We start from the raw sequence: 25,706 nt of genomic DNA on the forward strand, positions 1-25,706 counted from the left end.
CTGCTCGCACCTAGTGAGTGTGTCTTTCAACTTGGTTCCGAACAAAGAGGAACCATCAAAAGGGGCATCGGTGAATGAAGACTTGAAGACCTCAGCGAAATGACAAAGGTGCATCCAGGCCTGCCTCCTAAGAGCAACTCCTGAACTTGTTGCCCTACTCGCTCCTTTGGCTGCATATGAAATCAGCCTCATGGAGGAGTTTGCAATGGAATTGAGGGTAGACATCTGAGCGTTAACTGTCTGGGCCACCGCCTCAGGAACGTTACCCGTGAGAGTATCTCCAAGCTCCTTGAGGAGATCTCCCTGGAGCCATGTAAAGTGAGATAAATAATTCAGTGACTGTAGGTAAAGGTCGCTGAAGAAAAGGTACGCTTCCTGTACTGGTCCATGGTCCTAGACTCCTTGTTAGGGAGATAGACGGTGGAAGAAGTCTCAGCTAATTCCTTCTGAGTGGCAGCTGCCACCACCATGGCATCCACAGAGACACCCTTGGACAGAAATTCCTTATCAGGGGGAGCAGACAAAAATTTATTGGGTCTCCTGGGGACTGGTTCCACAGAGTCAGGGCTTTCCACACCCTTTGACAAACCAAATCCAGAAGCTCGTCAAAGGGCGGAGACACCCAGGAGGCAGAGGGCTGAGCACCAAAGGCCTTCAGGAAGACCGACTCCTCCTCGGAGGGGGCTTTGGATGGCCAGTCACCTCTTTGTTTCAAAATCTCTAGGATGTTAGAGAAAGAAACGTCCTCAGAGGATGAATTGGGGGACCCCTCCGATTCCTTGAGGTCGGTGTCTGATGTGAGAGACTCATCCTGGGAATCTATGTGCTTCCTCTTGCACGTCTTCTTTCTGGGTGGCTCCTCAGGCAAAAACTTTGAGGGCCCTCAGAAATGTGGGGACCACTCATGGGGATACTCTGAGGCCTTGGGGCTCTGCTGTCTAGAGATAGATGGCGATCAGAGACATGCACCAGTGTAGTAGGGGACAGAATGCCCAACCCACATGATGCCGCTGATGACCTGGCCAGCACGTTCTGCATGGCCTCAAAGGCTGGTCCCCCGAGTCCGAAGAACGACCAGCCTCCGAAGCCATGACAGGAGTCAAACTTCCCCACTCCGAAGCACCGAGAGGGAAACTAGGAACCGAGGGGTGTCTCAAAGCCTCTCCCTCGGGTCCGACTGAAGAATCCTGAGTCCTGAATTCCATTGACGGCGCCGACGGGCTCAGAGCCGAGCACTCCGGCTCTGGAAGCTGAGGTACGCTCAGAGGAAGAAGTATCGAAGCAGGTTGAAGGACGGGCGCCGAAGCCGACTGGGTCGGAGCCGAGAACAATTTTGCCAAAACCGGTGACTGAAGGAGTCTCTGCACCACTCTGATAAAGAAGAAAAAAGGGTACTTAGCCACAGCCAAGAGCGAGACCACGTCCGAGCTACATGAGTGGCAAATGAGATCTGGGGGTAGAGAACAGTGCAGCATGGGATACCATCTTAGCTCAGCCAATAGAAAGACTTCAAGCTAGAAACGTTGGCCGAGTTGGAGCCGACATTCAGCTCCGAACCCATGGGTAAGAATGTAGGTGAGATTGGACTACATAACATCATCTGTTTTCATAGAAACTTCAGGAGCAGAGTCTTAAGTTTGTTCATGCTGTGTACATTTCATATTTCATAACAAGTTCGACAGTAGAGATGGGCCATGACTCTTTCTTCCCAGATATCTGTTAAGGCATTTTGAGAAAGAATGAAAAGTTGCAGAGGCTACTCCATATATAATTTCATGAGCTTCAATGTTTCTCCAAGGAGGTCCCACCCAGTGAGGAGCTGTAGGAAGGAAAGACCATGTCACATATAGTGATATAAGTCTTTAAGGGAGCTAGAACTACTTGGAATGTGTGCGTGTGTGTGTCTGATGTAATCCTACCCTCAGAGTTAGTTTTCAATAAAGTGTTATGATGTCAAGATCTGCATTTAAGCCCCTTCACTTAGCCATTTCTAAATATATTTTTTCTGGTTATTTCTGAATATATGTAGCAATGACCTTCAGGACCACTATTTCTTTCTTTTGTAAGTGGGAGCTCCCCGCCCTTCACCAGCTCAACAGAAATGAGCTTTAGCATGGACATGTGTGAAATCAAGAACATGATGATTACATTTTGGGTGGTGGACAGAATGGAGTCAGTGTTACAAAAGTGGTTCAAGAAATGGAAAAGTTTGCAATGCAGCTGATGCTGACATCTAATAATTTTCTCCAAGGCTGCACTCCAGCTCTTTCATGAACGGCTCTCACCATGATTCAAACAACTGTCTGAAGTCTATAGCTTAGACTGCAGACCTTGATGTGGGAAGGTCTAGTGGACCACTCTCAAAAAGGAAGGAAAAGCTCTGCTGGTTCCAGGGAGTGACCCACGAAGAAGAGCCCTCAGTCCTACGTGCAACCACACAGCTGTAGCTAGGTGATTCAAGGGACCTGCCCATAGGATCAGGCCACCTAAGGGCATGGTCCAGGTAGGTGTCTAGCAGAGGGGCAGTGTCCACACTATGAGGCTTCCTCCCCACTGCAGAGGCAAGAGGTTGCACCTCCTACTGGCTACATGTATAACAAAGAAGAATCCTGCAAGTGCAAGCCCTCCCTAGTCAAAACTGAGATAACAAGGAAGGATCAAAGGTCTGTTTCTGAAACAGATTTACCTCCAGAAGGAAGCAGCACAGGCCTGGCCACCATTTTCATGTCCTTTGATTGGTGCTCCAGTAAAGAACTCAGGCTGCACTCACCACCTTTATGCAGATCCCTGCCTAGTCATTTTAACTTCTGCCCCCTGTGGTTGGTAAGATATGCCTGTAGTTTCTTCTGCCTGTGGCTGTGGGTGTACACATTGAACAAGTGGCACTTAACAGCAGTGCTCTATATTGTGCTCTTCTCTAAAGGTATAAATAATGCTGGTGTCAGTGTTAATTCCTTATCTGGTATGTTCACGGGATAGGCATACTTTTCTAGTGCCGCACACAGCATCATAACATGCATAGCTATACAGCATCCACATTCTCAAGTATGGCAAATTAAAATTTCCCATAATGGAATGGATGAAAGGATAAACAAGCACAGATCCAGCAAGGAAGGTCTCCAATGTTTGATATTTTATTTAATCTATTAGCATACATCTTAAGGTCCTCAAGATGAAGGAAAGTGTCATGGTTTTATCTCTGGATTGTGGCAGGGTAAAATATTACATCCTCTGTATATTAAATGCTTGCAGCTGCCTAAAGAAAGCTGCTACACTGGGATACTTTTGTTCCTCTATCTAAGCTTATCTCAACTGGTTCCTAAACAGCCTGCTTTGACTTGAATTCAAATGATTAAATTTATCATTGTACATCTGCCACTGCCCTGATGGCTTTATATCTTTTTTAACTCTGCTGTAAGGCTTACCCTTTAACTATCTGTTAAACTGTATGCATTGCTTATAACTTACTTTACTCCTCTGTATCATGTGGCCAGTGTCTGCATATTTTGTTTTACTTTATTTTTGTTTTCTTTTCCTTCATCTGAGGTTTCTTTTAGCATCAATGTGCCATATTAAAACAGCTGTAGTACATTTTCTGCTACAACTGGAACACATTACAGTCATTGTAAAACTATGTCATACGGCTTCAAGACGCCAATTATATTAAAATAATCAAATAAATAAATGTCCTGAATTCTGAAAAGCAGTTGCAGGACCTGTTTGATATGGACATAAAAGGGTAATAGAATAGAATAGAATAGAATAGATTAGTACTAGGCTAACTGCCCCTGCGAGCCATTCCAAGCCCAGCCAACCGTCCCCCGTGAGACTCAAACCCTGCACCCTGTGTTTGCAAGGCAAACACCCCAACCACCAGGTCACCCTCCCAACCTACCAAAGGTAGTCTATTCAAGTTTTACATCAAATTTACCAACCTTAGCTCTTCCCTGGCATATTTGTCTGAAAAGTTAATTAAATATTTAACAATTCAGTTGAAAGCAAAAGTTATGTACTTACCATACTGTTAGATCTTTTTGACTCATGTTTGTTCACTCTAACAGCAGGACTGGTAGCTGCAGGCAGTCCTCTTCCAGGATATTTCAGACTCTTTCTCAAGCTTGAGCTCCTTCCATTGCTCCCATAATGCAACACTCTACTCACCTCTCTCCAGGTTAAGTCTGGCAGCTGCTAAATGGAAGAATGAAAGCCTACATGTCCTATTTCTTATTCTCTTAACATGGAACATGTAGACGTGTGTGTGTGTGTGTGTGTGTGTGTGTGTGTGTGTGTGTGTGTGTGTGTGTGTGTGTGTGTATGTGTGCGTGTGTGTGTGTGTCTATATATGAATCCCTATCAGAAGACTGAGTTTTCAGAAACTTGAAATTCATATGGTCAGGACCATTTGATCCAGTTTTTGAACACTCAAAGGTTTTGAATGGAGATCTTGGAGTTATAATTTGCAAGGGGATTGGAGGGCATGGGGGGGGGGGCGGGCTTTCCCCCTGCAAAGACCCTGCAAAAATGAAAAAAAACCATGGATTTTTGTGTGTGTTTTTTTTATGTTTGAGTTTTTGAAAACTCGATCATATGGTCTCAACCATATGAATTTCAGGTTTCTGAAAACTCTATCATCTGGTAGGATCCATATACATATATCTATATATATATATATATATATATATATATATATATATATATATATATATATATATATATATATATATATATGTACATATACATGTATAGACAAGATTCATATCTTATCACCAGGCTATCCTCTAGGTTGTCTTGATGGCAATATTTAGGCAGGGGGAAGGAGGGTTGGTATATTGCAATGTACAGACATTTATCAAGAAGCGCTATTATTATGCTAAGTACATCTCTTTTGCATCTTACTTCATCAAGACTGTACACTGTAACAGTAGGACCAAATTTCCAGCAGTATAGCTTGACTGGCATCAATGGACATTTAAACAGTTTAGCTTATATTCTTTTTTACTTGAATATTCAGGAAAGGAAAATAGAAGATTTATAGACTGGGGTTGGTGTCAGATGTTACTTTTAACATAAAGATGGGGTTAGTTCTGTCTTTATGAAAAATTATCAACTTCTTTATTGTTGGAGAAAAGGGAGTTGTTATGGCAACTCCAAACTAGAGCCTGTTGTCATCCGGGCTTGAATTAAATGTATTCTATTTCTTGTATACTGAAGCTCAAAAGCCTGATGAGGTAAATCACTGTGTTCCTTTTTACTTTTTATTTATAATATTATATATATTTTTTATTACTATTTTAGGAAAATTGTCCACTGATTCATATATATATACAACAGCATGGCCTCATAGACCAGGTCATTTTGCATATGGTCAGGCATGGCTTCCATCCCTTTTCACCCCCCCCCCCCCACACACACACACACACAGACTCATAGATTTTCCTTTTGGAAGTTTATTTGTGTGATATAACATGTTAACCATTGCAGCTTGTGTAGGTATATACCAACAAACAACACTAGGTGGTGTTTTAGGGTAACTACACAAGCAAAGAGCAATGGAGGCTTGAATAAGATGAACTAGCAGACAATTCTGGAAATTGTTTAAAGGATGGAGTAACAGTGGTGCTTTATTGGACGTTTAGTGATTCATCTCCATCACACTGGGGTCTTTAATGTGGCAACAAGAGTGAGGCAAAATACCTTGAACAACTTTGGGTCACATTAATATGTAGCAACATAAGGTGAGTTCTGGAAATATAAAGATACAGATTTAAATGCAAACATGAGTCATGGAACCTTTATGTATTAGTATACAAGGCAGCTGTATGAGCGATGTTTCTCAGTATTCATACAAATAGGAGAAGTTGCTTAGGTTAACTTTATAAGTAAGGATTGCTGAAGAGCCATTTTAGGTGAAGAAGTAAGTTTAGTCAACATGTCAGGAATAAGTTAAAAAAGGAGGCACAGTCAGGCACTGTGTGTTGTTTTTGCACTTTTTGTATGTTTGAACGGCACTGCTGGTAACTTGTCAATATAGAAGGGAATATTTATTTCTTTTGTTTTTTGTTTTTACTATTTTTTATTTCTTACTTTCATGTTTTACTTGTTTACAAAGTCAAATACTATTGAAAGTACAAAATGTGCTGTGTCTTTTATTCTTGGGGGGTTGGCCTTTTTAAATCCCGTTACAGGGAACTAAGCATTTTAATTGAAATGTGATTTCAACTGTAATTGAAATGTGATTTTATTTTAAAAAGTGGAAATTTGTTGATTTTTGTTGTTTGTCTGAAGAAGTCCTGCTAGGAGCAGGACGAAAAGCGGAAATTAAAACTGAAGGCTTTACTTTTTAAAACTTTTATGTTTTGCTTGGTCCATTGAAGGTGGATATCGATACCATTTGGATTGTCTCATTCTTTTTCTAGTTTGTTTTTTGTGTTTGGATTCCTTATCAGTTTATGAAAAATTATGTAAGAAGGTCTGCAAGTCAAGACATGCAACTCAAGAGATGACTGCCTAAACAAAGTTCACCAGGTACGATATTTGATGTCTGCCTTTGTTGCCAATTCAAAGGGTGCACTTGTTAGTTTTTCCAATACAAAATTAAGACCCCTTGAAGGTGATGGATCTTTGAACAGAAATCTTAAGAAAACTCCCTCCAAGAAGGCCTTGTAAACTCTTTGAGAGGCCAGGTGGGGGTGATTGAATCCTTTATAAAAGGTTGCAATAGCTGTAAGATTATTTTTTATTGTTGAAAAAAAACTACCCTATATGGTTCAATACCTCAGACAGGAAAAGAAGACTTGCGGGAATCAGAGTTGTGGAAGAGTCTTATCCTTGTCTTATAGCCCACAAGGAGCACATATACCATTTTTCATTGTGCAGTTTTTTGGCTGGATGCTTCTGTACTGCTATTAGGATTTGGGCCATCTAGATATGATGGGTACTTAGCTATTAATGGAAGTGGACAAAACATTTGGTAAATATGAGGGCCTAAATGTCTTGATGAAGCATGCCAGACAGATGGGATAGGAGTCCTAGCCAGAGATCCAGAAAGAGGACTCTCCTGATAAGATAAGTCCATAGAAGTGAGAACCAGACCTGATGGGGGTTAAAATGGGGTTAACAGAATCATTTTCTTGATGGACGTCATCATACTGGGCACCAAAAAAATGCAAGGAAACAAAGTTGCATTTGGAGTTGAAACGCAAAATGAAGAGATTGTAGCAAAGTACCCCCTGAGCAACAAAAAAGCATCCTCGCTGTACACATGTTAAGGGACTACTCATCCAACACCAGGATACATCTGTTTAGTTTCTCTACTGGTTTGTCCCAGGATATGCATTGCAGTCAGAACTGCTGTGAATTGATATGCCATTTTCATACCAACACTGCTTCCCAAGAGAGTTAGCAGGATCTGATTCCTTCTTGGTTGTTGATGTAACACACTACAGCCATGTTGTCAGAGTATATGGCAATTGTACCTTGGGGAAGGAAATCCTGAAAGGCTTGTAAGAAGAGAGCCACCCTCATGTCCAAAATACTTTTCTGCAAATTGGCCTTCTGCTGTGTCCATGAGCCTTTTACCCTCTGCCACAAACAATGCCCAACCCCCTCCAAATCAGACATGGCCATGGTGATTGTGACTATTGGAAAATCCTGGTGTCAAGTTTGGAAAATGGAACAGCCACTGCATGTGGTTGTGGCAAGATCTTGAAAGTGATATCTGTTGAGTCATGCAGTCAAACATTTGGTACAACTGTACTCTGAACGTCCACCGACTCTCAGGTGGTATGTGGCAAAGGGTAACATGAACATAGTTGCTGCCATTACAGTGCTGGTGATCTCTGTTCCTGTAATAAAATTCTGACTGCAGCTTGGATTGAGAGGGATCTAATGGTAGACTTGCTAACTTCAGTCAGGTGTTCAAGTGGCAGCCAGTGAATATGACATCCTGTTTCAGCTTCAGTTGTCACTTTGTGATGATCACTGTGATTCCCAAAGATATGTATAACTTGAGTAAGTACCTCCTTGCTCTTTTAAGAGACTTTCTGGAGGTGGCAAGTATGAACCAATCATCCACTAAGGAAGGACTCCTCTCCAGAAGTTGTAGGTGAGCTGCTACTACCTTCGTGCATTTGGTAAAAATATGGGGTCTATGGCAAGACCAAATGGTATGACTGTCCTAATAATGACTGGTGCCCACCCCAAAGTGGAGGAACTTCCTGGATACCTTTGCTATCTTTATGTGTAGAAAGGCATCTTGAAGATTCAATGAGCACATTCTGCAAACACTAAAGGACTTATTGCAATGTGGCCACCCAGAATGATGTCTTTTTGTATGTATAGGTTTAGGTAACTGAGATCCAGTATCAGCCTGTAGTATCGTGTCTTCTTCAGTACAAAGAACAAACCTGGTGTAAAACCTGCATCATATTTGGTATGATGGGGCACCTTGGATGTTTTTTTGTAAGATATTTGTGAGCTCTTTTATTGTTATCCTCTTTTTTCCAAATGGGAGCATCTTGTAGGGGATGGTTGGGTGGCACTGGAGTTTTTAAACAGTGTATGGAGAAGCCTCTGGATAGACTCTCCCTGATCCAATGTCCTGAGTGAAGGCCAGCCATGCATTTGGATGCAGCGAGATATGATCCCCAACTCCTTCCAGAGGTGAACAGTCAGGTAATTCCTGAGGGTTCTGCTGATAATTTCCAGTGGAAAGACTGGAAACCCTATTTTGTGGACCATTTTTGCTTCTTGAGCATCATGTGTTGCAGTAATCCCTATGTGCACAGGGGTTTCTATTAACATGTTACTCAAACTGGGGTTGTTGAGATTTCTTGACCATATGTGTTTTGCTCCCTTATGATTCATAGCATCAGATCTTTTTAAAGTAACAAACTTTTCCCCAAGAGCTATAAGTGTTTTACCTCCTTATTCATTCTGCTGCAATATTTCATTCACCTTGGGTACAAACAGAGAGGAGCCATCATACAGTGTGACAAGAATAGACATCCTGAAGTGTTTTGCAAATCCAGTTAGACAAAGTACAGTCGTGTAAGCTGAATTAACCATAACAGTAGATGTTCAAATGATCACTGCTGCAGTACCCTTAGCTATAGGGGTAGTTTCCGGTAAAAGAAAAATGGCTGCCTTCTTTCCTAAAGAGATTCAAGATTCTGAATCTGAAAAGGAAGATGCAGGGATGGATTCAGGGTTTTAACCCAAAGCTGGTTTTAGGCACCAGCGAACCCTGCGGTCGCTGGGGGCCCCCTGGTCCTGGGGGGCCCCCAACCACTGCAACTTATGTTATCTTGATATATTGTAACGTCTGTCAAACCAACAAAAGCTAGTACAGCAAGCTTGTATACTTAAACCAGGTAAGTAATCTCCTTTAAAATTCAAAGATCTTTAGTTATAGTAACAATATTTTGTCAAGTAACAAACTTTACAATTTCATTAAATATTTTACCAATGATATAATGCTCCAGCCTAGTTAAGCCCTGTTGGTGGACATCCTCGTCACTAAAATTAACAACATAGCCAGTTTTAGGTACCTTCAATAACTGTGGCTGCAGGGGGCCCTTAATCCTCACTGACTGCGTGGGGGCCCCACAAAAGCTGCTGTTGGTTGGGGAAAAATAAAGAGAAAAAATTTATTAATTTTCAATTACACTCTAACGTGAACAGGACTGTAATATGACCCTGTTAGGACAAAGCTGTAATGAACATAAGCAAAGTAAGCACTAGAGAGATCAGCAGCCCAGGGTGATCGATCTCAGTGCAAACTGTGGAGTTTAAGAAAAGCTGATGCTTCTAATCTTCAGGGATTTTTTATTTTTTAGGATTTTTGTACATACTGGCAGAACAACTGATACTATAACTCTCAACGTCTTTGCTGAAGAATTATGTTCAGTGATTAAAAATAATAGTATAATAAAGTCTCAAAATGAGGAACACATTTTGTATATTACTCTAATTCACTTTAAAAAAGTTAATAGAATAACACATTTGCATTAACATGCATTTTTTAGACAATAAGTGTAAAACTCTGATTACTTGATTTAGTTGACAGAGTAAAATTATAAGACAAAATCAGGAATATCTGTGAAATCAGGGATAGTGATAGGTATTAATTTATTACTTACTGAGGTAAATAAAATTGTCTTATCCCTGTTGCTGTTTGATGACTGCTAAACAGCAATCACTAATCTTGTGTAGCAGTACTAGTGTTGTACAATGTACTTGCTGAAATAAGTACAAAATTAACAATGCTGTGATGTGTGTTTGTGTGTGTGTGTGTGTGTGTGTGTGTGTGTGTGTGTGTGTGTGGGTGTAAAATATCACTGATTTTTATCAATGCACACATTCAATAATGCCAGAACACACACGTTATTCTTCTGGGTATCAGTAAAAAATGTAGCTAACAAGTGATTATATTTCAAAAGTAAGGCATAATGTATGTCATAGGCATTCAGACACTTAGATCTTCTAGGTATCGGGTGGCCTCCACTCCCTAGACTGTATAAATAGATATAGGGGGCTCCCTTAATCATCCTTGACTGTGGGGACCCAAAAAAAGCTGTTTTTGGTTGAGGAAAAAGGAGGAGAAAAAAATGCTTTCATTTTCTGCTTGCACTCTTTAGCCTGGATGGAGTTATATGATATGACCCTGTTAGGATAAAACTGATAATAGCCTCTGTCCTCCACCACAAACATTCTAAAACATCCCTGCTCAGATGTTTGTGTACAGAAATTTACCATAGGTTATGTGGGTGCTGGGGATTGTGTAGTCATCATTTCCTTTACTTTTCTAACAGACCTCAGAGGTATACAAAGAAAGTTACTTTAGCTCCTGTAGGGGCAGTGTACTGCCCAGTAGCAGCAAAGTAGAATACATTATTGCAGTCATTATTTATTTTCTCTTTCCTCACAATCAAACATCAGACACATATACAGCTGGTTGCCTTTTGGGGTTAGGATCGAGGAGTTAGTAGGCATGCTATATATATGTATTTCAGCCGTCACTTGAAATACATGACTGTGGCCATTTGAACCTCTGCTTTCATCCCAATCTAACACCAGAGGGTTGCATAGGCAGTGACTGTCTTTTTGGGAGGATTAGTGATGTAGGTAGTATTCCCATGCAGGTTCTGTGTATCCTCACAATTGACTTTTTAATTTACTTGGAGCTTCTATTTTTGTCAGCTTTGAATTTTAAGTCTTGGGTACAACTTATGTCTTCATTGAAAGAAAAAAGACTGAAATTCTTTTTTCTTACTCACAATTTTTGTTTAGGCCACTTTTGGATTAAAAGGTTGGGAAATGCTTTAGCTTCTGGGGGCAGCGGCTTAATGGAGTTATTTCATAAATGGTTATTACTATGCTGACTTGGTCAAGAAAGTATATCGAAAAGACATAAGGAAAACTAAAGCTGAACAGCAACATTGAATTTCTTTCCTTAATCATCATTTCTGTTCAAGCCATCATTGGGTAAAAAGAAAAAAAAATAAACTTAAAAAGCACTTTAGAGCATATATAAAGTTATGCTTCTTGAAAAAGCTGAAGAAAAAAGGTAAAATGTGAGAAATAGAAGAAAAAAAGTAATGTGCATAAGTGGGAAGCCGAACATGCGGAAAACAGAGGGGAACTCTGGAGGGTGTGTGTGTTTTTTTTTTTTTTTTTTGGCTGGGGCTGAAACAGTAACCAGTGCCTAGGGTTCCATTGCACATTAGTTCTGTCCTGTACACAGAGGTGTTGTAATATATCCTTGTTACACCTAAATGGCAGTAACTGTAAATGCCCCTTTGTGAGATGGGCCAACACAGTGTGGTATGTATGCCTGTTGTAATAAGATCATTGTAGCTAAAGGTCAGTTTGTGTGTACTACACCTAAAAGCCTGCAGCTTGAACTAAAAAGATGGATAGAAGTAGTGGCAGTGACAGGGTGATACTTAGACTGAAAGTAGCCAGGGGGCCCCCAAATTGACATTTGCTAGGGGGCCCCCCAAAATGCTAACACCGGCCCTGTTTTAAACTCAGATTTCTGATTCAGACTCAGAGGAGAACAAGAAGGTATGTACTCACCATAACGTTCAATGTATGTAGTCCATCTCGCCTCACATTCTTACCCGTGGGTTCGGAGCCGAATAGCGGCTCCGACTCGGCCATACTTTTCTAGCTCGAAGTCTTCTATTGGCTGGGCTAAGCAGGTATCCCATGGTGCACTGCTCCATATCCCCAGATCTAGTTTGCTGCAATACTCATTCATACCCCATGCATACACCACATCCAGATAAAAAGGATAAGCTAAAGCAAAGGGAACTCTGTAGATAGAAACCTAACCTCCAGATCCTCCAGGAAGGGGGAAGATGGGAGGGTAAGTAAGAATGTGAGGCGAGATGGACTACATACATTGAACGTTATGGTGAGTACATAACTTCTTGATGTTATGTAGTCCTATCTCGCCTACATTCTTACCCGTGGGACAGTGTCTCTAGCACCTACATACTGGGTGGCTCATAGGAAAATACTCCTGAGTACTGTGGAGCCAAAGGATGACCTGTCCCTAGAAACCACGTCCAATTTGTAATGAGAAACAATTGTGTGAGGAGAAGCCCAAGTAGCTGCAGCACATATATCATCCATTGACAATCTGGCTTGATAGGCTATAGAAGTAGAAACAGCCCGAGTAGAGTGAGCCTTGACCGGAAATGGCAGATCTTTTCCTCCTGCATGGTAGACGAAAGAGATGCAACTAAATATCCATCTGGATAGCGTGATCTTGGCAATTTTGTTTTCCGAAAAGGAGACAAATAGTTGATCAGACTTCCGGATATCTTTTGTTCGGTGCAGATAGAAACGTAACTGTCTGTGTACATCCAACTGATGAAATTTAAATTCTGCCTTGTTTGAAAAATGAGGAAAGAATACAGGCAACTCAATGGATTGATTAAGATTAGACACAGAAGCCACTTTAGGAAGGAAAGAAGGGTTTGGTCTAAGAGGAACCCTGTCCTTATGGAAGATTAAGTATGGAGGTTTGATAGAGAGGGCTTGAATCTCTGAAACTCGCCTTGCTGAAGTGATTGCTGTTAAGAAGGCTATTTTCCAGGTCAAAAATTTCTACTCACAGGTAGCTGCAGGCTCAAAAGGTGGTGAAGTAAGGGCTTGTAGAACAAAATTGAGATCCCAGGGCATGATAGGTTCGGAAACCAGGGGACGGAGTAACAGAGTACCCTTCAGGAAAGCCTTGCAGAGTCTATGAGCCATGAGACTAGGCTCATTAGCAACATGAAAATTAGAGATCGCTGCCAATTGAACTTTGATGGTAGCTGATGCAGAACCCTGATGGAAAAGCATGGACAAAATCTCCAAAACCGAAGCAATTGGAGCTATGTAAGGATCAATTCCTTGAGTATGCGCCCAAATAGAAAACCTCTTCCATTTGCTAGAATAAATCTTCCTAGTAAATGGCTTATGAGAGGAAGATAAAATGTGAACCACTTCTGGTGAAAATATATGAAGCCTAACTAATAATGGAAGTGGAGTAGCCAGGCTGTCAACCGGAAGGTCATCAGAGAGGGGTGGAACTGTCCCAACATGTGTGTCAGTAAATCTGGTTGAGGGTCCAGAATCCAAGGAGTATCCACAATGTATGGTTGAAGAAAGGGGAACCAGACTTGATGAGGCCAGTGTGGAGCAATCAGAATCATTCTGCTTCCCAAGGATTGCGCCTTCTGAATCACCTTTGACAGCAAGGGAAATGGAGGGAAAGCATAAAGCAGACCGGAGAGCCAATCATGAACTAGAGCCTCCCTGGGTGACACCCCTGTGGGGGGATCGGTGTGAAGTAGCTGCTGCATTTGGCATTGAGGGGGCTGGCAAAAAAGTCGCAGCAAGGCTGACCCCATCTGCTGAAGATTCACTCTGCAACTAGACGATTCAGGGACCACTCGTAAGGCATCAGAATAGCTCTGCTTAGCCTGTCTGCAATCATGTTGGACTTCCCCGGAATGTGCGTTGCCACCAGAAACCATTGGGAAGTTACTGCCCACTGCCACACTCGCATGGCCTCTCTGCACAGGGGGTAAGACCTGGTTCCCCCTTGCTTGTTTAGATACCGCACTACTGACATGTTGTCCGAGTGTATTGCAATCATCCCTAGAGGTAGAAAGGTCTGAAGTGCCTGCAACGCAAGTAGCACTGCTCTCATCTCTAGGACGTTGATATGCAGATGTATCTCGTGATCTTGCCACGTGCCTTGGACTGTCCTGCCAAGATAATGCCCCCCACCCCATCTGGGAGGCGTCCGTGGTCACTGTGGAAATCAGGATGGGTGGAACGAAGGGCCTTCCCCCATCCAAATTGTTGGTGCAAAGCCACCAACTGAGGTCCTGTTTGCATCTGTCCATGAGCAAAATGGGGTGAGAAAGTGGAAATTTGTGGAGAGACCACTCAGCAAAGAGGAGCCATTGGAGAAGTTTCATGTGCAATCTCGTTAGAGGGACCAACATAATTGTTGCTGCCATGGTCCCCAAGAGTTGGAGAACCCATCTTGCCTTCACTTTCCTCAGGGGCATCAGGATGTGTATCTGTTGTTGTAAGACTCTGATCCTCTTCTGCAGTAAAAATGCCCGCATTCGAATGGTGTCTAATTCTGCGCCTATAAAGGTGACACGCTGCGAAGGCAACAAAGCAGATTTTTCCCATTTCAGTGTTATGCCCAACTGCTGACATAGAGTGATGGTAGCATCCCTGGTTTGGACTAGTTGATGCCTGGTGGGGGTGGTAAGGAGCCAGCCGTCCAGATACGGAAACACTCGGAATCCTTGACGTCTCAAGTGAGCAGTCACCACCGCCATACACTTGGTGAACACCCTGGGGGCTGTGGTGAGACCAAAGGGCAGGGCTCAAAACTGGAAATGACTGGCTCCCAGCTGGAAGCGTAGGTGACTCCTGGATGCCCTGTCCATTTTCACATGGTAGTAAGCATCCTCGAGGTCGATGAAGCACATCCATACCTCCTCTCTCAACAATGGGAGAATCAATTGCAGTGTGACCATATGGAACTTGGACTTCTGTACATAGTTGTTCAGTTGGCTGAGATCTAATATGGGTCTCAGGTCCTCTGTTCTTTTCGGCACCAAAAAGAATCTTGAGTAAGTCCCTAATCCAATTTGGTCCGAGGGGACACGCTGGATGGCTCCTTTTCCTAGCAGCTTTGAAACCTCTAAGGCTGCTTGATCCCTTTGACTGGGTGGAACGTCTGGGATTTTTCTGATTGAAGGGGGGGGTCTGACGTAAACGGAATGAGATAACCTCCGGAAATTATTTGTAGTACCCATTGGTCCTGGGTAATGCTTTTCCAGGCTTCTGGATATAACGAAATTTGACACCCGACTGGCTCCGGATAAGCACAGCCGGGCACTCCCTCAGGAACGAGAGTAGGGAGAGCCACAAAAGGAATCGCGGTCTCCCGCACTGCGGGGGCCCCCTCTGCCTCTAGGGCAGCGTCTCCCTGAATAACCTCCCCCTCCTCTACCTCTGGAGGGGGACTCACCTTGTGCGGTAGGAAAAAAACCTCTGCGATTTCTTGAACCACATCTTCCCACCCTGCTGGGCCTTGGGGTAAGACCTAGAAGGAAGGGAAAAATGGACCCCTATGGCAGACAGGGTCTTTCCCTCTTGCTCGCACCTGGTGAGGGTGTCTTTCACTTTGGTTCTGAACAAAGAGGAACCATCAAAGGGGGCGTCAGTGAAGGAAGACTTGAAGGCCTCCACAAAGTGACAAAGGCACAGCCAGGCTTGCCTTCTAAGGGCGACTCCTGAGCTTGCTGCCCTACTCGCTCCCTTGGCTGCATACGAAATGAACCGCATGGAGGAGTTGACAATGGAATTGAGGGTAGACACCTGGGCATTAACCATCTGGGCCAACGCCTCAGGGACGTTACCTACAAGAGTATCTCCTAACTCCTTGAGGAAATCTCTCTGGAGCTGAGTGAAATGAGACGGATAGTTCAGCGACCGTAAGGTAAAGGTTGCTGATGAGAGGGTACGCTTCCCATACCGGTCCATGGGCCTAGACTCCTTGTTGATGGACGGAGGAAGAGGTCTCTGCTACTTCCTTCTGAGTGGCCGCCGCCACCACCATGGCATCTATAGGGACTCCTTTGGACAGAAACTCCTTGCCCTGAGGAGCAGAAAGAAACTTGTTGGGACGCCTGGGTACGGGCTCCACAGAATCAGGGTTTTCCCACACCCTCCGACAGATCAAATCAAGGAGCTCGTCGAAGGGTGGGGACACCCAGGAGGTGGATGGCTGAGCGCCAAAGGCCTTAAGGAAGACCGACTCCTCCTCTAAAGGGGCTTTGGATGGCCAGTCACCTCTTTGTTTCAGTATCTCCAGGATGTCGGAGAAGGAAACATCATCAGAGGATGACTTGGGGGACCCCTCCGATTCCTCGAGGTCAGTATCAGAGGTGAGGGACTCATCCTGGGAGTCTATGTGCTTCCTCTTGCACGTTTTCTTTCTAGGGGGCTCCTCAGGCATGGACTCTGAAGGGCCCTCAGAAAGTTGGGGACCACTCGTGGAGGTATCCCTAGGCCTTGGTGCTCTGCTATCCATGGATAGGTGGTGATCAGAGGCTCTCACCGAAGTGGTGGGGGACAGAGTGACCGACCTGCCTGATGTAGCTGACGATCTGGCCAGCGCAGTCCGCATGGCCTCAGAGGCAGGCCCCCCTGAGTCCGAGGACCGACCAGACTCCGAGACCATGATGGGAGTCAGAGTTCCCCGAGCCAAGACACGAGAGGGAGACTCAGAACCGAAAAACGTCCCGAGATGTCGCCCTCGGGCCCGACTGAAGAATCCCGAGTCCCGAACCCCGAGGACAGAGCCGACGGGGTCGGAGCCGATGTCGGTACCGATGGGGCCGGAGGGGCCATCGTAACCGGCCTAGGAACATCACACGGCGCAGAACACTCCGGCTCCGAAGACAGAGATGCACTCGGAGGAGGAATGATCGAAGAAGGGGTCGGGACGGGCTCCGGAGCCGACTGGGCCGGAGCCGAAAACAATTTTGCCAAAACCGGTCACTGGAGGAGCCTCTGGATCACCCTATCAACATCCACATCCGAAAGGGTCCTGGAGGATTTGGAGGACAGGGAGGGAGATCTAGATCTCCTCTTAGGAGAAACAGGTCTGAGACTGGGCGATCGGCTCCTAAGAGGTTTCAATATAATTGGAGCTGACGCCAGTTCCAACAACACCGACACCTCCTGCGGCCCCGAGGACAGTCGAGCCGAGGAGGTCGATGCAATTTTTGTGACTTTCTCCAGAGGCTCCGATGAAGCTGACAGAGCCGGAGATCTCTTTTTAGACTTTGACTTAGCACTGGGAGAAGAATCGAAGGCCTCTTCGAAAGAGGGTTTCAAGAGTCCCTTTAAGATCAGCTTATTCTTTCTCTCTTGGAGCACTCTGGGACTGAACGCATGGCAAAAACTGCAGGACTCCTGCAGATGAATGGCTCCCAGGCAACAGACACAAATACAATGCCCATCGGTGATGGACATTTTTTACCTACATTTAGAGCACTTTTTGAAACCCGAAGGTTTGTGCTCCTTGGAATCCTTGGACATTTCTCACAACAAACACCAACAATGCAACCTAAGAAACAGTCTGACGAGAAACTCACAGACACTCAACTCCACAAAAAACGCTGGAACTAGTTATAAATTGTAACAGAACACACACACTAGAGACAAACACTGAGAGAAATTATGTCAAAAGCCTCTAACTAAAATGGTTAATGACCACAAGGTAAAGGCACAGAGAACCAAACCTCTAACTTAAACGGTTTAGTGAACAGACAGGGCAAAAGGACTAGGTCCTTTAACTGAAATGGGCCTAGCTCGAGGGAACAGTTAGCGGGATACCACAAAACAAGCACACTACCAAAAACCTAAACAACACTACAGACAATAGCTATGAAAATAGCTTTTTGTTTATGAACAAATTTTTCTCAAGACAAGAAAAAAGGTACTTAGCCACAGCCAATAGTGAGACCACATCCGAGCTACACAAGTGGCAAATGAGATCTGGGGATATGGAGCAGTGCACCATGGGATACCTGCTTAGCCCAGCCAATAGAAGACTTCGAGCTAGAAAAGTTTGGCCGAGTCGGAGCCGATATTCGGCTCCGAATCCACGGGTAAGAATATAGCAAGATAGGACTACATAACATCTGTCTTTCTGATTCTCCCTGTGGAGGTTTCTGTTTCTCTGAGATGATTGCTAGAATGGCCCAGTGTTTTCAGGGGGAGAAAACTGAGGTTTCCCAGCCCCACAAAAATACTATGAGTTGTTACAGAAGGATTTTCCAGAACCTACACTCATTCTTCCTATAATGTCTGCTTTAGAGGATGTGTGTCTTACTGCCTGCAATTTTCCTGATAGTTAGCCAGCTGTCCCTAAAAAGGCAGATAGGATGCATAAAGTTCTTCAGTCTTAAATTTGTATATACTATTCCCAAACCTGACACAGTAGATATAGCCTTAGTGACTCCACTGCTGCTAAGCACTTTGTTAATTCAAATCCTACTCTTTTCTGTTACAGTGAGTCAAATTCTACTCTTTCTGATGAGGATACGACAAAATTATTGACAGGTATGGGAAAAAGTGTATACATCTGCAACTTTGAATTTCAGAATTTTAAATTGTAAGGCTCGTGTTAAAGTTTATTCTGACATATTGAGAAAATATGAGGAATGTCCTATATACAGTTTCTCCTTGTGAAGAAAACTCTGCTTTAAATAACTTTCTTACTTCTGTTGCATGGGTCACTGCTCATTGTTGCTGCGTGTGTATGTCTCTTGTTGATACTTCTTCGAGGGCTATGGCCGGTGGTACACTTTTAAGGAGGTTTGCTTGGCTGCATTCTCAGAACCTTTCAGATGAAGTTAAAAATGAGATTTTACATTCTCTCTTGGACAGAGATTTATTGTCCGGCCCCTCTGCTGCAGAAATGATCAAAAAGTATGATGAAAGGGGCAAGCTGATCCAAGGAATCTCTAAGATTTTTCAGCCCTCTTTTTCCAAATTGTCCAAGATATTTTCTTTTTCCTCATCAAATCTCAGCAAAAAAAAAAAAAAAAAAAAAAAGACGACGAAACAGCCTCAACAAAATTCAGGTAAACAGAGGTTTACAAAGAAGTAGCAAGAAGATTCCAAAAAGAACTCTCAAACCTCCCAAAACCAAGGACATTCCAACAAGTCTAAATGACGTTTCAAGAGACCTTGTAACTGCCTCCCACCCTGCACCTTCATCTCTTCCAGAAAGTCTGAATCTCCATTTTTCTCTTTGGAAACATTATTTTAGACAAGTGGGTTAAAAGATGCATATCATCACATTCCTATTCATCTAGACTTCATGTGTTTCTCCAGGTTTTGTGTGTATGGATCACATTATCCATTCTCTGCCTTAGTCTTTGTACTATCTACTGCACAAAGACTGTTCACAAAGTGTGTAGCTCCAGTTATAGCTCATTGCAAGCTACAAGGTATCCACATTTTTTCCATATTTAGATGACTTGCTTATCTTTGCAGAGTCTTTTTCAAAATGTCAAGAATCTCTCTCTACTGGGTGAGAGAACTCTTGCACTAGCTGTGATCCCAAGAGAACAATCAAAAGTCTTTCTTGACTCCCTCACACAGGATTGTGTTCATGGGATGTCAACTCCACAACTCAGTTTAAAAAGCTTTTCTTCCACAGGAAAAAAATATATCTTTATTTAGGCCTCCCCTTCTCCCTCCCTGCTCCAAAGCAGTCAGTCACCACAGATGCTTCAGACTTTACTTTGGGAGCAGTTTCAGGAGACATAAAATTGCAGGGAGTGTGGGACACCAAGGACAGATGCAAGCACATAAATATCAAGGAGATGTTTGTCCTGATCAAGGCACTCAATTCTCTGAAACATCCTACATTCCATCACAGCAAAAGTATGTGGCAGACAAACTGAACAGGACCAGGGCAGACCCTCAAAAATGGAAACTAGATCCGGGATCTTCTAAGATTTGATCCATCTGTGGGGATGTCCTTAAGTAGACCTCTTTGCCTTCTCCCTGAACAATTGTGTTGTACATTCTCAGATGCCTTTTCTTTTCTTTGGACAGGCAAGTTCCTATATGCCTTTCCACTAATATCCAGGATTTTCTGAAGATTCAGAAAGAATCCCCCAAGATCATTGTGATGACTGCCTTCTGGCCCAGGCAACTGTGGTTTTCCCTTCTTTTAGAAATAGACAGGGGCATTTACCACAAGCTTCCTCACAGAATGGATCTACTCACACAAAAACAGGGGTGTTTGATACACACCTACATCACTCATCTTCAACTGACTGCCTGGTTGATAAGGTCTTAATTCCTTTTAAACACCTGTCTTCTGAGAACATACAGCAGGAACGTATGGAGGTAAAAAAGTCTGCTGATAGAAAATCATATATTAGTAAATGCAAAATGGTTTTCTAGTTGATGTCAATAACATAACCAGCACCTATTCAGAGTTAGCTGTTCTCTAGTTTTACAATATTTGTGTGTGTTACTATCCTATGGCTTTTCTTATTCCTTTATCAAGGTTCATTTATCAGCCATTTCAGCTTGTCTGCCTATGGATCCTCCTCTTTCAAGGGAGTCACATGTCAAAATGTAGTTGAAAGCAGTTTTGCATAAGAGGACCTCAAGTAAATTAGAGAAACTAACATTTGCTCTACTTCAATCAGCTAATATGGCTGACTTGAGGTTCTTAACATGGAAAACAGTTTTACTGATTGCTCTGACCTCTGCAAGAAGGGTATCTGAGTTGCAAGCTACTATGGTGAGTCAACCCTACCTCATTTTCCACAAGGAGAGGGTTTCTTTAAGAATTAATCCTTCTTTTATGCCTAAAGTGGTATCCAAGTTTACTGTAAGTTAAATTATCTATCTCCCTGTTATCTTTCCTGAACCTAAAAATGAAGGAGAAAGGATACTCCATACCTTGGATGTCCACAGACAGCTCAGGTACTATCTTGACAGAACTAAAGTTTTCAGATCATCAGATCTGTTAGAGTGTATTTAACAGTGAATAAAAGATGCTGTGCTGTAAATACGCTGAAAGATAAACCATAGAATAAAAATTTTGCTTGAATATATGTATACAGTTTAGCAATGTAAAATGGGCATCCATAATATATGTATAACAGACAGTCTTCTTCACAGCATCAGAAAAAAGCCTAAAAAGCAATTCTGGAAAGCAAGTATTACATGCTTTAATATCTATTAATAGACATGCGTTTTTATAAACTCAGCAATACGTGATCTTTTACAAAGCTGTTTCTTCAGAAAACATGTTCGCCCACAGTATCAGTTCCTTGCAAATATGTTTTTACAATATCAGCAGCAGAACAGTTTGACATATTCTCACAGATGTTTCCTTTCAGAATTCTATTAATGGACATGCTTTTATAAAATCAGCAGAAAAACAATTCTGATTGCGTGCATTTTCACATCAGCAAAAATGCTTTCACAGAAGGACAATACATGCTTTATAACAAAACACTTCTTTAAACAAGTCTGGAAAGTAAAGTATCAGCAGAACAGATGTTTCTGTATTAAGCCTAAAAAAGATACCAAAATGAAAAAACAGAATCTGAAGTGCATGTCTAAAACAGTATATTAGACTGTGCACTAAACTTTGTTAGAGGTATTTGGTAGGAACTCAAGTTCCGAGGTAACTGGAGAATGGAAAGCCATAAAGCCATTGTCCTTATCAGTTGTGAAGGAAAAACTTTGTACATTAAATTTCTAAACTACAGTTGTACATTTTATTTGTTATAAAATAAGTTATTTATTACTAACTGTGTTTAGAGTGAAATAGTATTGTGCTGCAAAATATATTTCTTTATCAGTGTGCAATTTGATGCTTTAAACAGACTGCAGATGCAGTCAGGCAAAACTCTGTGTCTCTGATTCAGCAGTAAACAGCAAGTAAGACTTTGTGTCTTAAGAAGACTTTTGTTCCAGTCCAGTCCAGCAAGTACAGCATACATGCAGCAACCTTCAGGAAATAAAATTTTTCAAGATCAATTATTAATTTCTTGTGAAGGTAAGAGGAAGGGACAACTGGCGTTAAAACACAGTATTTCCAAATGGTTGTCTAAGGCTATTACCTTCTATTATACTCACCATGACAAATCTATTCCAGGCAGGGTCAAGGCCCACCTAGGCTTCCTCTATGGCTTTTTGCAAAGGGTTGGATTACAGAGGTACCACAGAAGTAAAACCACATTCTCATTGGATTCGAGAAGTAGAACCATGCCTGCCTCTTCATGGAGATGACTGACTCTACTGCATTATGCAGAAGCCTCATGGAGAGGACTGTAATGCTATTCACTGCCACCAACTCTAATTCTGTTTATTTACATGCATCACAAAGTAATAGCTTCTTCAAGGAATTTTAAGTTATGCACTTACCATAACTTGGCATCTATGTTGTCCACTCTTGTTCTGATTCATATATGGGTTACAGATCCAATCCTCGGATCTGACTCATACACCTTCTACAGACATCAGCTTTCAGGCTCAAGCTCCTCCCTCTACTCACATTCCTCTGCACTAAGCACAGCTTCCTCAGACTAAGGTTGCTGCCAATTAGAAAGAAGGAAAAGAAGGAAAAAGAAAAAAACCCAGTGGCTCAACCAGGAGCAATGGTTCCTATAAATGCTTCAAAGATCCTCCAGAAACAATTTTTCAGGTCAGGGATGGATGGGAGGGAGGGTGAATCAGAATGAGAATGGACAACAAAGATGCCAAGTTATGCTAAGTACATAATTTAAAAATCTGATGTTCTTCTTGTTCTGATTCACATATGGGTCAGAGTCCCCAACTACATTCTCTCTTGGGTGGTTTCAAGGAAGGATATGCCAGAGCACAAGAACCAAAGGAAGCTCTGCTTCTGGAGACAGTATCCAATTTGTAATGAGTTACAAATGTATGGGGTTTAGACCAAGTGGCTGCTGCTCAGATGTCATCAATAGAGATTCTGTATAAAAATGCAGTAGATGTGGCTACAGATCTAGTGGAATGGACTTTAGGGGAAGTAGGCAGTTTCAAACCATTCTTATCATATATTATATAAATGCAATTCGTCATCCATTTTGCAAGAGTTACCTTTGTTACTGCATGCCCCAGGCGATTAAGTGAAAAAGACACAAATAATTGATCTGATTTCCTGAACTGTTTGATACTATGAAGATAGAAATGTAGTTGCCTACGAACGTCCAGCAAATGCAACATATACTCCCCTTTGTTGGAGTAACTGGGGAAGAAAACTGGTAAATCTATAGTCTGATTAATATTTGATTCATTAGCCACTTTAAGCAGAAAAGATGGATAAGTACAGAGGGAAACTATGTCTTTGTGGAAAGTAATGTAAGGTGGTTTAGAACAGAGTGACTGCAATTCAGAGGTTCTTCTTGCTGAGGTGATAGCCATTCGAAAAATAGTCTTCTAAGAGAAAAAATTTATGTCACAACCACTGGCTGGCTCCAAAGGCTTCTGAGTCAGACTTTGGAAGATGAAAGGAAGATCCCAAGGAGGAGTGGGGTCTTTGATAGGTGGGGGTCTAAGAAGGAAAGCCCCTTTCATAAAAAGCTCCTACATAATCTAGAAGAAGCTACAGAGCCTGAAGACAACCCAGAGTGGAAGTTGGATATGGCTGCCAGTTGAAGCTTAATCACAGTGAAGATGGAGCCCTCTTTAAACAGGAAAGTAAGAAAAGTACGGCTGGTAGGGAGGGTAGCTGAATAAGGGTCTATGTTCTCTTTGACAGCTCACACAGAAAACCTGTTACACTTGCTTCTATATACTTTTTTTAGAAGATGCTTTTTGAGAAGCCAAAACAATACTCCTGACTGGAGATGAAAGCCTAGACCCTTTAACAATCATATGAACTGGAGAAAAAATGCAGTTAGCTTGTCAGTGGCCAGATCTTGATGGAGTCCTAACAATGGATGGGTTATGAGGTCCCGACTGGGCTCCAGTATCCAAGGAGGATACATCAGATGAGGCCAATAAAGGGCAATGAGGATTATGGTGCTCTTCAACCACTGGGCTTTCTGAAGGAATTTTGGGATCAACAGAAGGGAAGGATAAGCATAAAGGAAACCGGAGGGCCAATTCTGGACTACAGCATCTGTTGGGGTCTCCTGGGGGGGGGGGGGAATCAGCACAAAGTACTTGCTGCACTTGTTGTTATGAGAGGAAGCAAAAAGATCACAGCAAGGGTGGCCCTAATGGCCAACAATCTGATTTGCTATTGTTTGGTTGAGTGACCACTAGTGGGGGATCAGACCTGCTGAGTCTGTCTGCCAGCACGATGGATTTGCCCAGTGTGTGAGTTGCAATGAGAAAGCGGTATGAAGAGATCATCCATTCCCAAACTCTCATGGCCTCTCTGCAAAGGGGGTAAGAACAGGTTCCTCTTTGTTTGCTGATGTGCCAGACTACTGACATATTGTCTGAGTGAATTGCAATAGTTCCCAGAGGGAAAACTTCCTGAAAGGCTTGCACTGAGACAAGGACTACTCACATCTCTAACACACTGATATGCAATCTGATCTCTACAGAAGTTCATGTGCCTTGGACCATCTTCTCCTTGAAATGCCCCAATACCCTAGCTGGAAAGCAACCATGGTCACTATGGCTGTGGACGAGAGCAGGATGAATGGTCTGCCAACTAACAGATCAGAATGAATCCACCATTTCAGGTGGGTCTTGCAAATGTTTGTCAAACTGATAGCAGCAGATAGAAACTGGTGAAGTACAGACCACTATACAGCCAAGGTCCACTGTTGAACATGCATATAGTACCTTGCCAGAGGTACTAGTGTTACAGTAGCCACCACAGATCCAAAAGCTCGAAGAACAAGCCTGGTGAGGGAGAAGGATGAACTAGTAAAGTTTGAACTTGGTTCTCTGTAGGAAAGATTTGTAAATTCTAACTAACTGTTTGAGCACTTGACAGCACGTCTGACATGAATGGTGGCAAATGAGATCTGAGGAATTTGTGCTTAGTGCAGAGGATTGTGGGCAGAAGGAAGAGCTTGAGCCTGGAAGCTGAAGTCTAGAACACAGCCGAGTTGGATCTAAGGATCGGATTCATAACCCATACGTGAATCAAAACAAGAATGACAACATCAGATTCTATGGTTTTATCTGCCAGATCCCACTTAGTTGTCATATTTACCAAGTAGGTGAGGGTTCTGATGGAAAAAAATGACAGATAAACTTGTTTTTCTAAGCAATGCATGGTACTAGATTACTTACCTTTGAGTAAGACTAGGGAAAGCTGACAGAAACTAATAGCATTTATTGAAGAAGGAAACTATTAAGACACTGCAGGAACTGTCATAAACTGTTTAGTGAAAGAAATTTATAAATAGATGAGCAGCTTATCTGATAAAGAAATCTGTTTTTTAAATCTGAAACTAAGGTCCTTAACATGAGACTGAAGCCTAAGTTGCAAATGATCAGAGTGATACTGTGGAAATGGCAAACGATTTGAAGAAAGTAAGAAGAGAGATTCATTATCTTAGCAAGGGGAGGATATCAAGCTTGTGAGACAGCCTGAAAGATGCTGGAAGAGGATCTCCTGCAGCTATCAGTCCTACCACTGTAGT

At 42.6% G+C, this 25,706-nt stretch overlaps 1 protein-coding gene across 5 annotated transcripts in view; it reads right to left on the minus strand.

The window, feature by feature from the left end:
• CFAP206 (cilia and flagella associated protein 206) overlaps window positions 1-25,706 on the minus strand; it is a 1,515,781-nt gene that overhangs the window by 790,620 nt on the left and 699,455 nt on the right. The window lies entirely within an intron of this gene.

This window comes from Protopterus annectens, chromosome 1.part0, assembly GCF_019279795.1.
Source record: "Protopterus annectens isolate FY-2018-M chromosome 1.part0, PAN1.0, whole genome shotgun sequence".
NCBI classification, from domain to species: Eukaryota; Metazoa; Chordata; order Ceratodontiformes; family Protopteridae; genus Protopterus; species Protopterus annectens.